This window comes from Cervus elaphus, chromosome 13, assembly GCF_910594005.1.
Source record: "Cervus elaphus chromosome 13, mCerEla1.1, whole genome shotgun sequence".
Taxonomy (NCBI): Eukaryota; Metazoa; Chordata; class Mammalia; order Artiodactyla; family Cervidae; genus Cervus; species Cervus elaphus.
The window spans coordinates 50,067,989-50,086,201 of NC_057827.1; the positions used below are offsets into that span (position 1 = coordinate 50,067,989).

The window sequence follows — 18,213 nt, forward strand, 5'->3', positions numbered from 1 at the left end:
TTCATTTATTTGCTGTTTAACAATACTTATATTTTAACTTTTCAACATTATACACTGTTCCTTTGTCTCTTTGTATATTTTTAACTGCAAAATATTCAAGGAAAATTTTCAAGACATAAAATGTTTCCACTCAGTAACTGAAAAACTAATAATATTCTTTCTGAACTTTTCTTCCTTTAGGGCAACTATGAATCCTCAAAAAGGACTAAAATAGGTCTATCCATTTAACTGACTCATGCTTTATACATTAAAATAAAATGAATTTGGCCAATTACAAAAGACAAGGCAAAAAGTTCTCTTCAAAACTTTACAACTAGCTGGAAAAAAAAGGATTATTTTAAAGAGTTTAATTAAAACAAAGTATATACCTTATTGTAGAATTTGTGTCTAGTAAGCATGATTATGTATTTTAATTCAGCAACAGGATTACTTTAAAAACCAGCTATTCAATAAATACTTCAGATGAATTAGCATTAAAAATAAACCAAATGCTTAATCTTCAGAACAGTTTCTGCCAAAACCAAAATGAATGTTAGCACTTGAAAAGCCGGAGAAAGGCAAATTGAAGCATCCCTGAATAATACATTCTTAGAAACGCACTATAGCGTTTCCTTAATGTAGCAGAAATCACTAGAAAAAATTCAGCCACAGGGATGTAAAGGATATTATCATGTCCAGGCTGATCATGCATCTAATAGGCTGTGACAAAATATAACTGTAGAAGGTGGTAGGTATGGATTTTGGAACTCCCACAATTCTTTTCTTCTTCCCGCCTATGTCTCAGAAAAGCTGACAGCTTTCGCCGTGGTAATTTCAGGTCGTGTATTCTACTTTGGTGGACGTGGGCTAAGAACTTTAAAATGAATTTGTGACACTGTGTGTGGAATTCCTTAAAAGCAAGAAGTGTGTCTTACTCACCTTGGATGCCCGTTGCCTACAGCTGCATCAGACTCATACTTACAGCTTGACAATGCTTTGTAAATGCATGAACTAGCTAATGAAAGGAAGACCTGACTAAAAACCAAGAATTTTGCCCTGGGTCAGCTGGAACAGCCTACTATTAATAATAAACTGCCTTAGCTTTCCCACCTATTAAACAAGGCTAATTTTTGACCTGGACCCTCACTGAGGTATTATGAAAACTGAATGAGAACATATATACAAAAGTATTCCCAGAACTAACAGTAGTAAACAAGTATAATTATTATGATGATTCTCAACAATCTATGTGGGTTAAAACTGTATACACAGAGACACAGATATGGAGTGTGAGATAGAGTATTTATTAAAAACAAAGATTTTTTGAAGGTTAAAATTAAAATAATTTGTTTACAAAAATAATGTGATATGTCAAAATATAAACAAATTCACTTTAGAAATGCAGTTTAAAAACTGGGAGCTAAGAAATCCCTCGGGAAAATTTGTCTTGTATCATTTTGTTTAACTTTATAGGATGTTGAAAACTTTATAATTAATGTCTTCTGGATTACCCAGAAATTCAGGCTTTCTTATATAGTTAATACAAATAAGTTTATCCTACATATTAGCCTTCTCATTCAAAAGGTTTAATCCTGTAATAGATGCCTACAGATGTTGATTCAGCATAAGCAATATAAAGTTATAATTCTTCTGTTGCCAGTGGTTTTCTTCAAAATTTAAACAAACACATATTTGACCTAACTGGGAAGTATTTGAATTTATATTCATCTTTGTATTAAAATAGCACAGACTTATCTTTACAATCACTGCTGTTAATCCCATTGTTTTAAAAAACCACTAAAATATAAAAATAATTTTGCCTCACTATAGTTTCTATTTGTATAACTTTCTAACATTTGAACTTTAGGTTCCTACATGTAAGTTTCCTTTTCTTTCTTAGTAGATTTGCTCTAGAATGATATTGCTAGTAAGTGGCTCCTTGAAAAATCACTTTATTTGGCTTTTCCACATTCAGTTACTCAATTCATGCAAAGTACTACGTGTCATTTTTTTTCTAAATCATACTGAATTTTATTTTTCAAAACATTCATATTAGCAAGATTTTCAAACATTCATCTAAGTTCTTTAATATGACACAGTCCCGACTTTCAGGGACCATATTTCTCAATTTTGACTGCACATTGAAATCAGCTGAAAGCAATTTTTTAAATGCTAATAAGTCCTAGTCTCAACCCCCAAAGATGCTGATTTAGTCTATCTGGGTGTGTGGCCCTGGCATCAGGGGCTTTTAAGGTTACCCAGGTGATTCTAATGTGTAATCAAGGCTGAGAATCATTGCTTTGGAAGTTTACAGCCTTGTAGGGGAGAATTACTAATAACAGCAACAAACACATTTATGGGGTGCTTCCTTGTGACAAGCAACAGGCTAAGCTCTTATATGCAATATCTCATTTAACTCACAACAAACTAATGAGAAAAGATTCTGTTACTAATTCCTACTTTATGAATAAGGACATGTAGATTAAAAAGATTAAGAAGCTCTCCCAAGGTTCCACCACTGTTCATTGACTGAGAGAGAACTCAAAGACAGCTCTCCCCAACTCCAAATTCAGAGAGGGAAGTACTATCATTGTAGAAACTAAGTCATAAACCTGATCTTTTAAAGGAGCAAGTCAGAGTACTAGTGAAAAGAAGTGACAGAAGAATTACTTTTGAAGATATAAAAACAGTCAAATTACCAAGATATTGAAAATGTCCATTTTTCTCCTTAGCCTGATTATCAGAATAAACTGCAAATGTTCTCAAAATTGTTGTATTGAAGGGAAAAATGAAAAAATAAAACAAAAAAAAAAAAACCACTCCCAGGCAGTGTCTTGATCTAGCTGCATACCTCTAGTTGTCATGGACACGAGAAGGAACAATGAAATCATTATTTGACTATTATTTTTCAGTTGCTAGTCAGCATATGATTTCGTCCGTAAACTGCATCTCTGTACTCCCTACGGATCAGGGGAGCTGTCCCTCCTGGTAGTGACAGAATAACCACAAACAAAACAATCCTTCTCAGGGGAAAGCCATCTTTATCTGTCAGTATTAGTCAGTTGAGAAACAGAGCTGCAGGCAGCTGAAAAAACAGTTTGACTGTTTTAAGTTTACAGGTGGCCTTATAATGGAAAGTTTTACACGCTGAAATTCCTTTTTCAAGTTAAAAAAGTGTGGATATAAAGGGACAAAATTTGGCAGTGTTTTAATGCAAAGCTTCTAACCAGCTTGCAAAAGCAGAATATCAAATTTTAGTGAAGCTTGGTGAACCAAGCCCCGGCCTTCTGGTAAATGGATTCAGTTCACGGTTAGTGTTTATGGTGTTAGCCACTCACTCATGTCTGACTCTGCAACTCCATGGCCTGTGGCCCACCAGGCTCTGCCGTCCATGGAACTCATCAGGCCAAACACTGGAGTGGGTTGCCGTTCCCTTCTCCAGGGGATCTTCCTAACCCAGGAATTGAACCTGGGTCTCCCGTATAGCAGGCCATCTGAGCCACCTGAGCCACCAGGGAAGCCCTCACTTAATAACTGTTACCACCCTTTCTACGCCACACACTCCTCATGGTTAAAGTCAGATCAGACACATGTACCTGTTATCACAGGGCCTGGTATATATGAGACACTTAAGAGATGTTTTCTGAATGAATTCATGGACATTGGGGAGAACTAATTCAAAAACTACTTTTAAATAGCAGACTATAGACACAGTGAATAATAATAATATCAGTGGGTAAATAAATGAACAGCTGTTTAAAGTCCAGCTAGAAAGTATTCTGATGTGTATGTTTATTTGCCTCTGGGTGTGTGTGTGTGTTTATGTGTTGTTTTTTGGGGGAGACAAAGTTGAAAAGAGAAGGCATTTGAGTAAATAATTCCATAACCATTAGTATTAAGGATCAGAAACTGGGGATTCTATGAAAGGCACCATCTATACTTTCTCCATCATGTGTAGAAGCAGATGGGGTGGGTTTATTTTACAGGTGGCTCAAAACACTTTGCCTGCTTGGCTTATCATAAGTTAAATGTTTTCTGGGGCAAAGGCACAGTATGGAGACTATCCCATGGTACAAAGCACAGTTAATTAAACTTAGCTACTAGAATAAAATTTTCCTAGAATAAAATCAGGGTTTTAAAAAGTCAGATAAGGCCACCATTGATGAGTTAGAAAATACAGGGGAATTTGATGGGAAGCCCTGGACAGGCCCTGAGTGAGTACACTGAACCTTGGAGTTAAGGGACTGGAAAAAAACACAGAAACTAATGAGAAAAGAACCATTAATTACAAACTTGGACAATAATGTTTCCTGGGAAAATGACTAACAGAACCTAATTAACCTATAAATCAGAAGTTGGAAGTTGTCGATCTGGTGGTCTCTTTATCACTGGTGGGATATGGAAATAACTACATTAAAGACAAGGTCTTTATTACTTGTCTTGATTAGTAATGCTTGACAGAATTTATTCCAAACGTTACTATACAACTCAGATGCCAAAGTTTTTATGAATGATAAATATAATAGAATAACTACAAAAATATAAATGCCTTTCTCTTACAAAAAAATAAGTCTTGGGATAAGGGAATAACCCAAGCTATTTGATAAGGAGACCACTGGATTATGAATTGAGAATAATCACTCCTCTACGCCCAGGGGGTCGCAAAGAGTCGGACATGACTGAGCAACTGAACTGAACTGAACTGAAGGCCCCACTATGGAATACTAGAAAAAAGACTTCCAGAAGCAACCTAATGACTCCATCTGGGGAATAAAAAGACCACTTCATCTGATGAAAAATAGGATTATGTTAATGATATCCAGGTTTGAGACCAAAACTCTATCCCCCCAAATCAGTAGAGTTAAGCAAAATATGATTAGGTTTCTAAAAGGTAAACAGAAAAATAGAGTTTACATTATAAATTGTAGAACAGAATTATAGTTAGCATATATTCATATAATGTGCCACTCACCTATGAAGATTTTCTAAAATGTTTAGAATATACCTAAATACTTCCATGTATTCCCTCTCCATTAATAACTACACTTACAGAGTGCTTACTTGGTGCTAGGTACATGTATAAGCACTTGACAAGGATCAGCCCATCTGACCCTTCCAACAGCCTTATGAAGTATTGCAACGGCTCTGTATTTTATGGATAAAGCACAGACATGTTAAACTGCCTGCCCGCAGTAACACATCTAGTGAGCATGTGAATTGGGATCTAATGCCAGGTGTAACGCATCAGAACCCCCGCAGGACACTACCTTCCAGTACTACCTTTACTCTCTTCATGAGGTAAAGTTCATACACCTTAAAACAGATGCCTCTTGATGGTGTCCTACTTTCTTCTTTTTGTTGACCTCCGTTTGTACCTCCCATGGTGTACTGAAAAGTTTGCCATCTATGTAATCAGTTTTGGAAAATGAGATAATTTCAAAACAAAGCCCCAACAACAAAAGTGAGGCAGATGAATGTTTCCATATATTTTTTTTTCCAAATATATATGTCATAAACACACACACACACAAATGTGTTAAATAACTCTTTGGGACACCAGAGTATAAACTTAATAGACCAGAAGAGAAAATTAAGATTAGTTTGCTCTGACCCCACTGAAGAAATCCCCTGTCATGTGACCCCATGCATCTCTCTGTGTCGACAAATCATGTGGGAGTAACCCACCGGTTCCTGAGGGTGTTACTGGTGTGGGACAAGTAGGAAGACGACTGACTGGAAAAACACAACCAACACAGCAGCCCTTGAGCTTAGAAAATAAACTAACCTCCAAAAAGTAAATAACTCAACAGTCAGACAGTCTACACTTGTTACAGTCATTCCTGGGAAACCAGGTATTGGGAAGAAGCCAGTCTGCATCTATGCACAGTCAAGATCCAGGAAGACACATACCCCAGAATCAATGGGACTTACAGTATTGAGGATTAAAGTCCCTCCCAGATTGACTCCCACTTACAGCAATCAGGGCAGGAACACTAAGCCTCCTTGGATTTCCTTTTTCTTCCTTTGCAGCTGTTAGAAATAAAACGGAACAGTGCACCTTAGGTAGTGCATGGTTCCTGGGGTAATGTCTCACTTTGGTGGCAGGAGAGCAGCAATGATTTCTCTCACCATCAGTGACGTGTATTGGGCCTGGCAGGAACTCAACCAACTCCGTCAGGTCGTTAAGTAGTAATATAAACTCTAGCATCTTGATGACACGTTTAGAATTTTTCAAATTAACATTCAAAATTGAAAACCAAAATAAATGTGACATTCATTCATTCAGTCATCTATTCATTCAACAAATGTTCACTGAGTATCTATCCTGTACCAGATTTTATTTTAGGCCCTGGGGATACAGCAGGATACCAAACAGTCAAGATTCTTATCTTCAGGGAGCTTATTGTTTTCTGAGAGAAATAAGAGCATGTTTTAATACGTCATTGTTCTACATGGTTTATCTAATGATTAATATTATAAATTCTTACATTTAAATAAAAAATAAATACGTCAATGTTACTTGCTGCTGCTGCTGCTGCTGCTAAGTCACTTCAGTCGTGTCCGACTCTGTGCGACTCCACAGACGGCAGCCCACCAGCCTCCGCCGTCCCTGGGATTCTCTAGGCAAGAACACTGGAGTGGGTTGCCATTTCCTTCTCCATTGCATGAAAATGAAAAGTAAAAGTGAAGTCGCTCAGTCATCTCCGACTCTCAGCGACCCCACGGCCTGCAGCCTACCAGGCTCCTCTGCCCATGGGATTTTCCAGGCAAGAGTACTGGAGTGGGGTGCCATCGCTTTTTCCGGTCAATGTTACTTACAGATCAATAAAATATAAAGGATATTTTCTTTTAATTTAATATATGGCTATCTTCCCAGCTATGTAATGTTAATAAAACATATATTAAAAGTGTGATTTCCTCATGTTCATTCAAATCAAGCATACATAAATTCATATAGACTGCACTACTGCTGCTGCTGCTAAGTCGCTTCAGTCGTGTCCAACTCTGTGCGACCCCATAGTCGGCAGCCCACCAGGCTCCCCCATCCCTGGGATTCTCCAGGCAAGAATACTGGAGTGGGTTGCCATTTCCTTCTCCAACAGACTGCACAAATCATAACAAAAAATGCGGACATTTTCCAATGCAGAAAAAGCGAATTTCCTAACAACCTATGCATACTAATGACCACAGCAACACTTACTTTACTCCAACCTTGAAGCTTCCTGTACTATAGTTCTTCGGTTTGCGCTTTCTCTTTGGTCCTCCCCTGCTATCCAACTACTCAAAATCCATTTATCCATCCATTTATTTATTGCACAAATATGTCCAGAAACAAATGAAGTGAGAACCTCTAGGATCCACTTGCCCTTGTTCTTTAGGATCAGAGTTTCTCAGAAGATGAAAAAGATCTAAGGTCTTCTTTTTTTTTTTTTTTTGAGATTCTCAGTTTACTTTATTAAAAAGTAAAGAAATGGCAACTAACAGAGTTATTAAGATATAGCTGATCTTAAATGCTTAAATTTCACAGAGTAAAGCTCTTAAAAAACACAATTGCAATGACAGAAGCAATGACTTCATGTCTAGTTTATTTGAAAGAAATGCCAAAGGTTTTTGACATTACAAGGTCCTCTGTGAACTTGAAACTGCCTTCCAAGGGCCCTCCTTATCCTGCTGGCACATTTCTGTCTCATTGTTAAGAAGAGGCCACCAGGCTGTCTCCACCTATGACGGTCTTATTTTCATTCCCCAGTGCGTATGGCCCTTGGACCTCAGAAGGGCACAGGATCCTGTATTTGGGCTTAAAAGTCCTAAATATCCTAGGGCTCAGGGCTCCTGATGGTGATATCTCACTCCTATTACAGGTTTAAAAGAAGGATTTTTGCGGCCCACCTACAAATTTCATACCATTGTTCTAGAAGGAAATGCACCTTATTGCGAAAAATTAACTTAAAACTACAAATTTTTGAAATATGACCTACACACTTAGAGAATTACATGAAATTCTATATTTTCTCAAACATGGTAACTGCATTTCTTCTCTTCTTGCCTATTTATCTTACATGTTCTTCCCATACATGGTAACTGTCTTTTTTTTTAACTTGCCCATGAAAAAACTTGCCATTCAAACTTGCCATCCATTTATAACTTATGTAAATAATGGAAAATAACAGACCTCCTTTTTGAGTTTACAAGGTAAAATATTTCTGTATATAGCTACACACAAGCGGCAAGTATACAACTTATACAGATTAAATGTCAAATATGCCATTATAGAAAGCAAATCATACTGTTCACATAGGACTATTATCAATTAGACACTTTTGAGAAAAAAAGTAAGTTTATTTTCAGTGCTGTCCTGACAAACTATCACTCCTATAAAGATCATTCCCTCCACCACTGGGAAAACAAAAGATACCACGAAAAAATTCAAATCACTTGGCTTCTAAACTAAAAGGTCTTTTTCTTGTAGGGGGGTTGCTGTGCTGAACATGGTCTGTGCGGATCTTAGTTCCCTGACCAGGGGTCAAACCCATACCCCCTGCGGTGGAAGGGCGGTGTCTTAACCACTGGACCACCAAGGAAGTCCCTAAAAGGTCTTTACTTTACCTCCTCCACACTGAGGGCTGCTTAGGACACAAGGGGCACAAAAGCAAAATAGATCTCAGCAGAAATGTACTGCTTTGTGGCAAATGCAATTTAAAGCAAAACAGATTTACTGAGTGGTTACTATATGCTAACCACTGTGCAGGGCCTAGAGATATAAAATCAGTAAGACTTGTATGTATGTGTCCCTGTGACACATATACAGGGACCCATATATAGACCCTAGGGTCTCTGTGCGACCCTTTGGACTTTAGCCCATCAGGCTCCTCTGTCCACGAGATTTTTCAGGCAAGAATCCAGGAGTATGTTGCCATTTCCACCTCCAGGGGACCGTCCCCACCAAGGGATCGAACTTGCATCTCTAGTGTCTCCTGCATTTCGGACAGATTCTTTATGCGCAAGTAAGACTTGGTCTCTACTTAAAAGGTGCTTCATAAGACTTAAAAAAACAAGACACAGATCCAGTGTAATATTTTAAATTAATCACACACAAAAACTAAAGTAATCATGAAAAACATCTATGTAGGGTGAAACATAATACTATATAATATATAAACATACCAATGAAAACATTAAAAATACAGATACTACTGGATAATGACTATTTAAAAACCCAATGTTGAATGGAAAGATGATACATTTTTAGATTACAGAATATATAAATCCAGCAAGGGTCACTAGACATCATTACCACTGCCCGCCTCCCCACCGCACCCCCCACCACCCATTTTATACTTAGGTGCCAGTAGCTCTACTTTTCATTCCTTTCTTTCCCTTCTTTGCTTCTCTATTGGCCTTCTAATCTCCAGTATATGTGTGCTTGAAAGACTAGAAGGTATAGGCCAATGCAGATCTTCATGAAAACATGAAGGAAACAAAAGTTTTATTTCCTGATGCAGCATCAGGCAAACATGAGACTATGTTTCACTGCAAAAGGAAGTTGCTGATATGCCCCTACAATTTTTATATCATGTTCCTACTTTCAACTTAAAAGAATATAAAATAAATGTAATGAAAACTTGCTCAATCAAAAAACAAAAAAAAAAACTAGTCTTTAGTACTTCTTATATCAATTTACTTTAAATATTCACCTTCTTCATTATTTTCCTAAAATTTTATAGCTGTATACATTTCTCATTAAAAAATAATTTGAGTCATCATTTTAGAAACAACTTATAGGACATGGGAAAGTGATACTGCCATCTTGTGGTTAAAGATTCATTTACCGCAACAAAGACTTAATGGTATTTCCCACTAACTCCACAACACATTATGTATTAATCTAAAGAAAAATAATTTCCTGTTTGGATGTTATCTTTAAGAAAAATATACTTTTCATACATCTCTCTCACTTTCTTATGTTAAATTCCACTAGGTTAAAACAAGAAATGGCATTTTGAGTGGCAGCCTCAGATAAATAAAAAGAACTGTGCATTTGGCCCTCTAGATCCTACTCACAGTAGCTGATCATTTACTTTCAGTGTAACACACTCTAACCCTAAGAATTTAGAGAAACAAAAATATGGAATCTAGGAGCACTGTTTTCACAAAGTAATCTTCAAGACCTACAAGCAACTAATGTGATATTTATGCTAAGCTTATAAATAATTTTTATTTGACCTAGGACCCTAAATTCAAAAGCACTACAGATAAAATAAACAAATAGCAATAGAAATACTTTCTCCCATCCCTCTTATATATGGTAGTGGTGATTTAGTCACTAAATTGTATCCAACTCTTGCGATCTCATGGACTGTAGCCCACCAGCCTCCTCTGTCAATGGGGTTTCCCAGGCAAGAACACAGGAATTTACTTATGTATAGCAACCTATTTTTCCATATATAGCTAAGAATTATACTTAAATGGAAAAATTAATTCTAAAAGTACAATCCTCTATATTTTTCAAGTGTGTATTCTTCTGTAATCTATGCAAGATACTTGTTGCAAGTGTTTTACAATGGTGGAATCTAACTGAAAATCAGAACACTTCTACATCTAACTCTTGTCATCAGAAAGTTTTCCTTTTTTTTTTTTTTTCCCTTTTTGAGCAAATCACCAAAATTATAGGAAGACAGCACCATCTATAGGTCTGCCCAGGTACAGAATAAAGTTATTAGATGTTACTACCCACTGTGATGGGCTTCCCTGGTGGCTCAGGTGGTAAAGCGTCTGCCTGGAATGCGGGACACCCAGGTTCGACCCCTGGGTTGGGAAGATCCCCTGGAGAAGGAAATGGCAACCCACTCCAGTACTCTTACTTGGAAAATTCCATGGACTGAGGAGCCTGGTAGGCTACAGTCCATGGGGTCACTAAGAGTCGGACACGACTGAGCAACTTCACTTTCACTTTCACCCACTGTGATACAGTAGCCAACCAAACATACTACCCCAGCAGGAAGTTCCAAAATAACCCTGTTTATTCTTGACACTCTCCAAAGCGTTTTACTCTATCTCTACAACCATCTTCCAGGATAATAATTGTAATAATCACAAAAACAGTCACAACAAGAACTAAAACCAAAGTTTCCCATAATTGCATTATTTTGATTTTGATAGACTTGATTCATAAATAGGTAAGTTTTCAAGAAATATTAGGGCATTGGCATTTTCCTCTCCCTTTCTCTCTTTCTCTCTCTCTCTCTCACACTCACACAAACACACAAACACACACACACATACTCACACACACACAAAATGTAAAACTTTGTGCTTACAATTCTATTTTAGGTGTCATTGAATCCTATTGAAACACATATTTCATTATTCTTTCTCCCAAGTTACATCTTCTCCTTACAATAGTCCATTCCAGTTTCTACAGACATTCAACTAAATTTACCATTGTGTCTAACCTAAAGCTACCAGACTCATACAAATGAAAAGGCTCAAGATAAATCAATGTTTTAGGCAACTTAAATATCCTCCTTCACAGATAAGCTTGTCTAGTCGGCTCTGGGGTTGCTCTCACTCCAGTGAGTCATTCTAGAGCCTAAGGTGATTTATAAGGGTTGAATAAATGATAACCTGAGTACCGAGGCTCAGCTCATTCTTAATCATTACTGGCAGAAATGATGTAGCCCCAAAGATGCTGAGCCCCCTGTGGGTAATATGGAGAATTTCATACAATTGGTGGGGCTGGCACTTAAAGATCTAGCAAAAACAAGAAATGGCCGGTTGCACCAAAGGTGGACTCTGTTTGTTCATCAATATTCAACCTACAGTATTTAATCCAACCGGATTAAAAGAGGGCTGAAGAAGGCAGTACTCTGTATGGGGCTGATAACCTGATATCTCATTCTGCATATTACAAGGCAGGGTGGGGTAGTGGGTAGGAGTATAAGCTCTGAAAGCAAAGAGAACAGCTTGAGCCTGGGCTCTGTCACTGGTCTTAAGCAAGTTACTTAATTTCTCTAAGCTTTATTTTCCTCATCCTCAAGAAGCTACAGATTAATACTGATGATTTAAGCAAAGTAAGGATTTTAAGTAAAGCATTGATATATTAAATAGTATACACATAGTAGGCATTCAGGAGCATTGAAGATGTATCTTAGCATTTCCTGTTTGTCTTATTATAATTATTGACTAGATAATTATGCAGGATCCACCCAACTCAAACAAATACCCAGAGAAGCTCATTTGCAACTTCTTAACAAACAGAATGAATGAGAAAAACTGGACTCAAAATAAGGATGGACACGGCTATATAACAAAGGGAAAATGGTATTTGAGGCTCTAATGTCAGTTTCAAATTTTAGCTCCAAAATTTTTTAAATCATTAGAATCCACATGACTCTTGATTTCCACATTATTTTTTACTGGATAATTTAGAAATTTAAGTCTTCAGGGCACAGAGAAGTTAGAAATACAGATCAGAGAGTTACCTGCACCTGGATAGTACAGAAGCCAAAGAGCAAGGACACAGCAGAGTGGGAATGGGTAGAGAACTCGGACCCTGCAGAACATCAATTCTCTGAGGAAACAGAAAGAAGAGAGAAGAACCAGCAATTCTTTGTTGCTGGTGCACAAGTCATCACGGTACACAAGTGATCATGTATGGAGAAGGGGGTGAAAATCAATAGCAGAGACAACTTTAAAGAGAAAAATTGGTTACAGGTGTGAAATCCCACCAAGATTAGGTAAAATTAGGAATGAAAGTCAGTAGTTAACAGTTCCAGCAAAAAGGTAAATGCAGATATGCCAGCTATACTGGGTAGTCAAAACTGAGTGAGGAACTTTTCACAAAAGTTGACAATGAAAGGAAGAAAAATACAGGACCATAGCTTGAATTTGAGAAACGCAATATGAAGAGAAAAATACAATCGATTGTTTGTTGTGACTTGAACTGTGTCGCCACCCCCCTCCCCGAAAAGATATGTTCAAATCCTAACCCCTAGTACCTGAGAATGTGACCTTATTTGGAAATAGCATCTTTGCAAACATAATCAAGTTAAAATGAGGTCATAATGGAATGTAGTGGGCCACAATCCAATGAGTGGTGTTCTTATAACAAGAGGGAAATTTGGATACAGACACTCAGGCAAACAGGGAGAAAGCGATGTGACAACAGTCAAAGAGCACAAGGATTGTGGGCAACTGCCAGAAGCTGGGTGAAAGGCAGACAGCAGACTCTCTCTCAGATTCCCTGCCCACACTTTGATTTCAGACTTCTAACCTCCAGAACCACGAGACCATGAATTGCTGGTGTTTTGAGCCACCCAGTGGGTGGTACATTGTTCAGACCACTAGCAAACTAATAAACAAAAACTATTGATAACAATCAAAAGATACAGACCTACTAGAGTATCTGCCATTGCTGTTGTTTAGTCTCTAAGTTGTGTCCAACTCTTTGCAACCCTATGGACTGTAGCCCACCAGGCTCCTCTGTCCAAGGAATTTCCCAGGCAAGAATATTTATAAGCTGTATAAATCATGATCACATAACTAACACAAACATAATAGTTTAAAAGCAAAAGAAAACTGGTAAGAAAAAAAAAAAGAGTTAAAATCTAGAACAATTATAAAGAATCCTGTAGAAGTCCCTTAACCTGGTTTCACACATTGCCATTTCCAGATACCGCACACTTCAATCATAAAGGTGTTTGAAAATGATTGGTGCATCTCTTTTCAGTTTGGGGTCCTGAAACGAAAGATAACACATAAATTTTAAAAGTGATCACGGGGACTTCCCTGGTGGTGCAGAGGATAAGAATCTGGGCACACGGGTTCCATGCCTGGTCTGGGAAGATTCCACAAGCTGTGGAGCAACTAAGCCCCTACGCCACAACTACTGAGCCTGTGCTCAGAAGCCCTCGAGCCGTAACTATTGAGCCCTCGAGCCACAACTAGAAGCCCTCCCACCTAGAGCCTGCGCTCAACAAGAGAAGCCATCACAGTAAGAAGCCCTAGAGAATGCCCCTAGAGAGCAGCCAACTACAGAGAGTTGCAAACTAGAGAGTGGCCCCCATTTGCCATAACTAGATAAAGCCCATCCAAAGCAATGAGGACCCAACACAGACAAAAATAAAATAAATAAATAAAAATTAAAAGTGATCATGGGCCTCTCAGCCAAAAAAAAAAAGGTGGCAGAGAGTGCAGACCTGAATGTTTTTACGTCATTTATCAAACGACTACTATCAAATAAAATATTGTTGAAGGAAAATATTGTTGCCATATCAGTTGTCTGATTATTAGAATCCCAGAACACTTATCTTTCTTCAGAGTAGGACCCTAAGAATAATATTCTATGGCTTGGGCTTCTGATATCTATTATTAATACAGTCAACAAACATTTCTGAGCACCGACGGTACTATACCTAAAAGGCAGCTTCTCAATGGTCTGAGACGCTGTAGTCAAGACAGTGGTGGGACACAGGGCCAGAGGTAGGGAGGTGAGGAAGGCCTGGTTTAACAAAGTGTATCTAAAATGTGTAAAGTTGTTTTATGTTCTTACATCACTTGTGCCCACATACGATACTTATAGTTTTTAAAACATGTTTCAGTGAAGGACAGTAAAATAAACCCTCTGAAATGTCCCATGTAATTCATATTTTATTGGCTCTTAAATTCATATTTTTGAGAACTAGATTTTCTTAGAGACAGACTATAATTCAATTAAAGCATATCCTTTAAAGGTATTTCATAATTAATTTGAGCAATAGAGTTGCTTCCTCCTATGTGGTTGAAATAAGGGGAATTTTTCCCCCCTAATTACCCATATAATGGGTTCCAGCCTCCCTTTGATGTGTCATAAAGGCTCACCTGTTTCACTACAACCTGCTATTTATTATCAAGCAAATGCAGTTTGCCAAATCCTGAATTTCCAAAGGTGTCATTTATCCAAATCACATGTGTATCCCCTTTGCACCCATGCTGAAAAAGAATTCTCCTTGATCAAAATTTTAACCTTGATTACCCCCCCAGTGCATCAGCCCTTTTATTACCAAGTCCAAATTAAAATCCAGAGAACTACTAGTATACACACTGCCTATTAAGGCATTTCTTTTAACTGTATTTTAACTGATTGGGGTTAGGGTAAGAAAAGGCAGAAATCTTGTGAAAACGGAGATATGTAAGGTATATAAGAGAGGAGTTTTGAAAATAATATTTGAAATTATTCTACCTTTTTAGTGACCTTTTTGGGTTGAAAGCCTTGAACTCTCTCCCATCAATATAAAGTACATTTTACATATACTCTCAATAGTTTATCTCCCAGGAGCCGATTTATGAATCCCAGGTTTCTCTCCTCCAGAAAAAGTCTCTCATTTCATTTCCTCATTTGATCCCTTGAAGATGATTAATGAGATGAACTATACAAAGTTGTTGAACTGTGTTTAGTGCAAAACTGGAAAACTTATTTCTGAGATACTTTGACTAAAGAATTTGACTCAAACATCGCCAGCACGATGAACAAAATAAAAACAGTGATTGAAGCTGTGGTAGGATGTTTGCTTACAAGATACAGAGGACTAGGATGGTGCTGCAGAGGAAGAAACAACAGCCTGGAAATTTGGGGAAATAAATCAGGGTTCTGCCAGCACGGTGATCGTGTAAAAGACAGATGGAGGAGACACGCTTTAAGAAGAATTCGGAGTGAGACCTGCAGACGTCAAGGAATATGAGTGTCAAATTTGGGGAGGCAGGAGGAGAATGGTCCTAGTGATGTCACCATGAAGAAAATTCAGTGTGGACAGGATCTAGGTGTGCCCTTGGTGGGGAGCCTGACAGGTCTGCGCAAGAGCAGGGTTTCTCAGGGAGCCAGGGGACTTCGTTAGAGACCCAGGAGAATTGTAAAGCTGAATGCCAGAGCCCTATGAGAACTTGGGTAGAATACCCATTTGAGGGGGCCTAAAAAGCACCCACATGACATGGGAAATAAAAACTGAAGGAGTCTTTTGGGCCTAGGAAAGAGAACAACAGTCTCAAAGGCCCCTTGCTGAATCATCTAACTTGGGAGAAACCAAAGTATAACTTTAGTTCCACCCTGATGCTCCAGGCCGGTTGCATCTATCTGGGACTTATCACCCCTTGTCCGGAAACCTACCACCCCCTACATCCGCCCAGAAGACTTATCACCCCCTGCCCAACTACAAATGTCATCTCAACAAAAGAATACTCAAAATATCCCGCCTGATTGACGTTTTCCTTATCGCTTCCACAAACCTCCCTGTAAGTATGAAGCCTCCCTGATCCCTTCTGCCCTCAGCCTGGTCATTAGGCCGACTGTCGCCCCTCCTTGCCTGAATAAAGGTAACCTACTTCTGTTGAGGTTGTCTTTCCTTTTCTGCCTCGCCCGAACTATGCCTTACAAAAACCCCATAAGCTTTGCAAACACATGGAAGCACCCACATGGGTCACTAGGGAGAATGGGAAGGTCTGAGATGGAACCATGCTCCTGGCTTCAAAGAAGAGATAAAAGGGAAACTTCCCAGAGCCACACTGGGAGCAAACCCATGGAATGATGTGGGCCCCAAGGGACTGGGCTCATCTCTGCTCTAGGATACACAGATTATGAATCAGACCACAGGCTAGATTTCAGCTCCCACTTGCTCAAATGGACAGAGCCCTTTTTCAGTCCACAATCTGCCCTACTGCACATAGAGGCCCTAAATGTAATGAGAATTTTCTTTTCACTAAATGATAATCTTGTGCCTGTACTCATGGAATTATTTAGAGAAAGCAAGATATTATGATGCAGCAGAAAGACTATAAGGATTGAATCTGTAGATAAAAATTGTTTCAAGGGATGTAAACTAATAAAAGATAGATAATAAAGGATAGTAGACTTGATCTCTCCAACTTCTAAAAATATCTGCCAGTGAGAATAGTATTTTCCTAGTTCTTCTCTTATCCTATTCCTTTAAAAATGATTGCATGCTTGTGCAACCACAGGCAAGTGAATTATGCCCTCTGGGTATGTTTCTTCATTCTGAAGGTGTGGTGAGGATTTAAAATGTTGATACTTGTAAAGCTTCGCACTGGGCGTGGCCCTTGTATTTATTCCAGAAATGTTAGCTATTTTTATTACTTGTATCATTCAATGCTAATGAGAATGTTAAAACTGGATGTGGCTTCAAGGCCATCTGGGAGCATTTATGCAGAAAATGGTTTTCAAGTCAGGCCTTGAAAAGTGGCAGAATTTCAATAGGTAGAGAAAATTAGGGAAAGACATTCCAGGCATTGGGAATAAAGGTGCAAAGGTATAGGCAGCATTCAAGTATGGTGAGCAGATCTACTGAGCAGAAACCAAATGGAACGTACGGCAGAGGACAGGAAAATAAGACTGAAAGCTAAACTGGCAGCACACAAGTAAGGAGTACAGAACTTATTCTTCTCTCTATGGTCAGCATGAAAGCCAAGAAAGATTTAACTTGCAACCTACTTCAATCTGGCTACAACTCTATGGAATCTCTTTTCTCAACTCTTCTAAACCAGTGCTTCTAAAACCTTAAAGAATAAACTAGTGACTTGAGGACTTTCCTAAAACTCAGGTTCTGATATGGTATGTCTGCAATAAGCTTAGCCTGAGGTCCTACATTTTTAACATGCTTCCAAGGACTACCAGGCTCCTTCTTCCTGCTCATCCATGGATCACACTTTGAATACTAATCCAGTGGCCTCTTCTCCATCTCATCCTTAACCCCTCTGAAGTGTAAGCCTTGCTGATCTTCCTGAAGCTATCATCACTGGCTTATATTCACTCACCTGAATTTTAGGCTATTACTTGAAGCTGAGAAGGCAAACTAGGAGCCTGCTTTGTGCATGCTGTCTTAAGCACAGCTTTCATCATGTAAAACAAAGTTGCCATTGGTAACAATATAATAGCTATAGCTACAAACTCAAGACAAGTCTTTAGATATGTATTATCCAAGCAACTACCAGTACATCATTTGGTCTTTTAAATGCAAATATTACAAACATCTTTTAACAAAAGACACACATATATCGTTACAAAAGACACCAATTGCCCATCTCATGATGTGTTTCAACTTCTTTGTAAAATAATTTGCCCTGAGATCCTCACCCCTCCCAGTGGGGATTGGCTACAACTGATTGGTACAGAGGTGGGCCTCTGACCAGTACTGGATTATTTTGAGTCTCACCCCAGCATCATACACTGGAATTGAAAAAAAACAA

At 38.4% G+C, this 18,213-nt stretch overlaps 1 protein-coding gene across 3 annotated transcripts in view; it reads right to left on the minus strand.

Moving 5' to 3' along the window:
- SLC25A21 (solute carrier family 25 member 21) overlaps positions 1 to 18,213 on the minus strand; it is a 504,647-nt gene that overhangs the window by 483,963 nt on the left and 2,471 nt on the right. The window contains exon 1 of one of the 3 annotated variants that reach the window (XM_043922335.1): positions 919 to 962. The exons of the other annotated variants lie outside the window; for them this stretch is intronic. The gene's annotated coding sequence lies outside the window, so the exon portion shown is untranslated. Of the gene's footprint in view, positions 1 to 918; positions 963 to 18,213 lie in introns of those variants that run through there. 3 annotated transcript variants of the gene reach the window in all.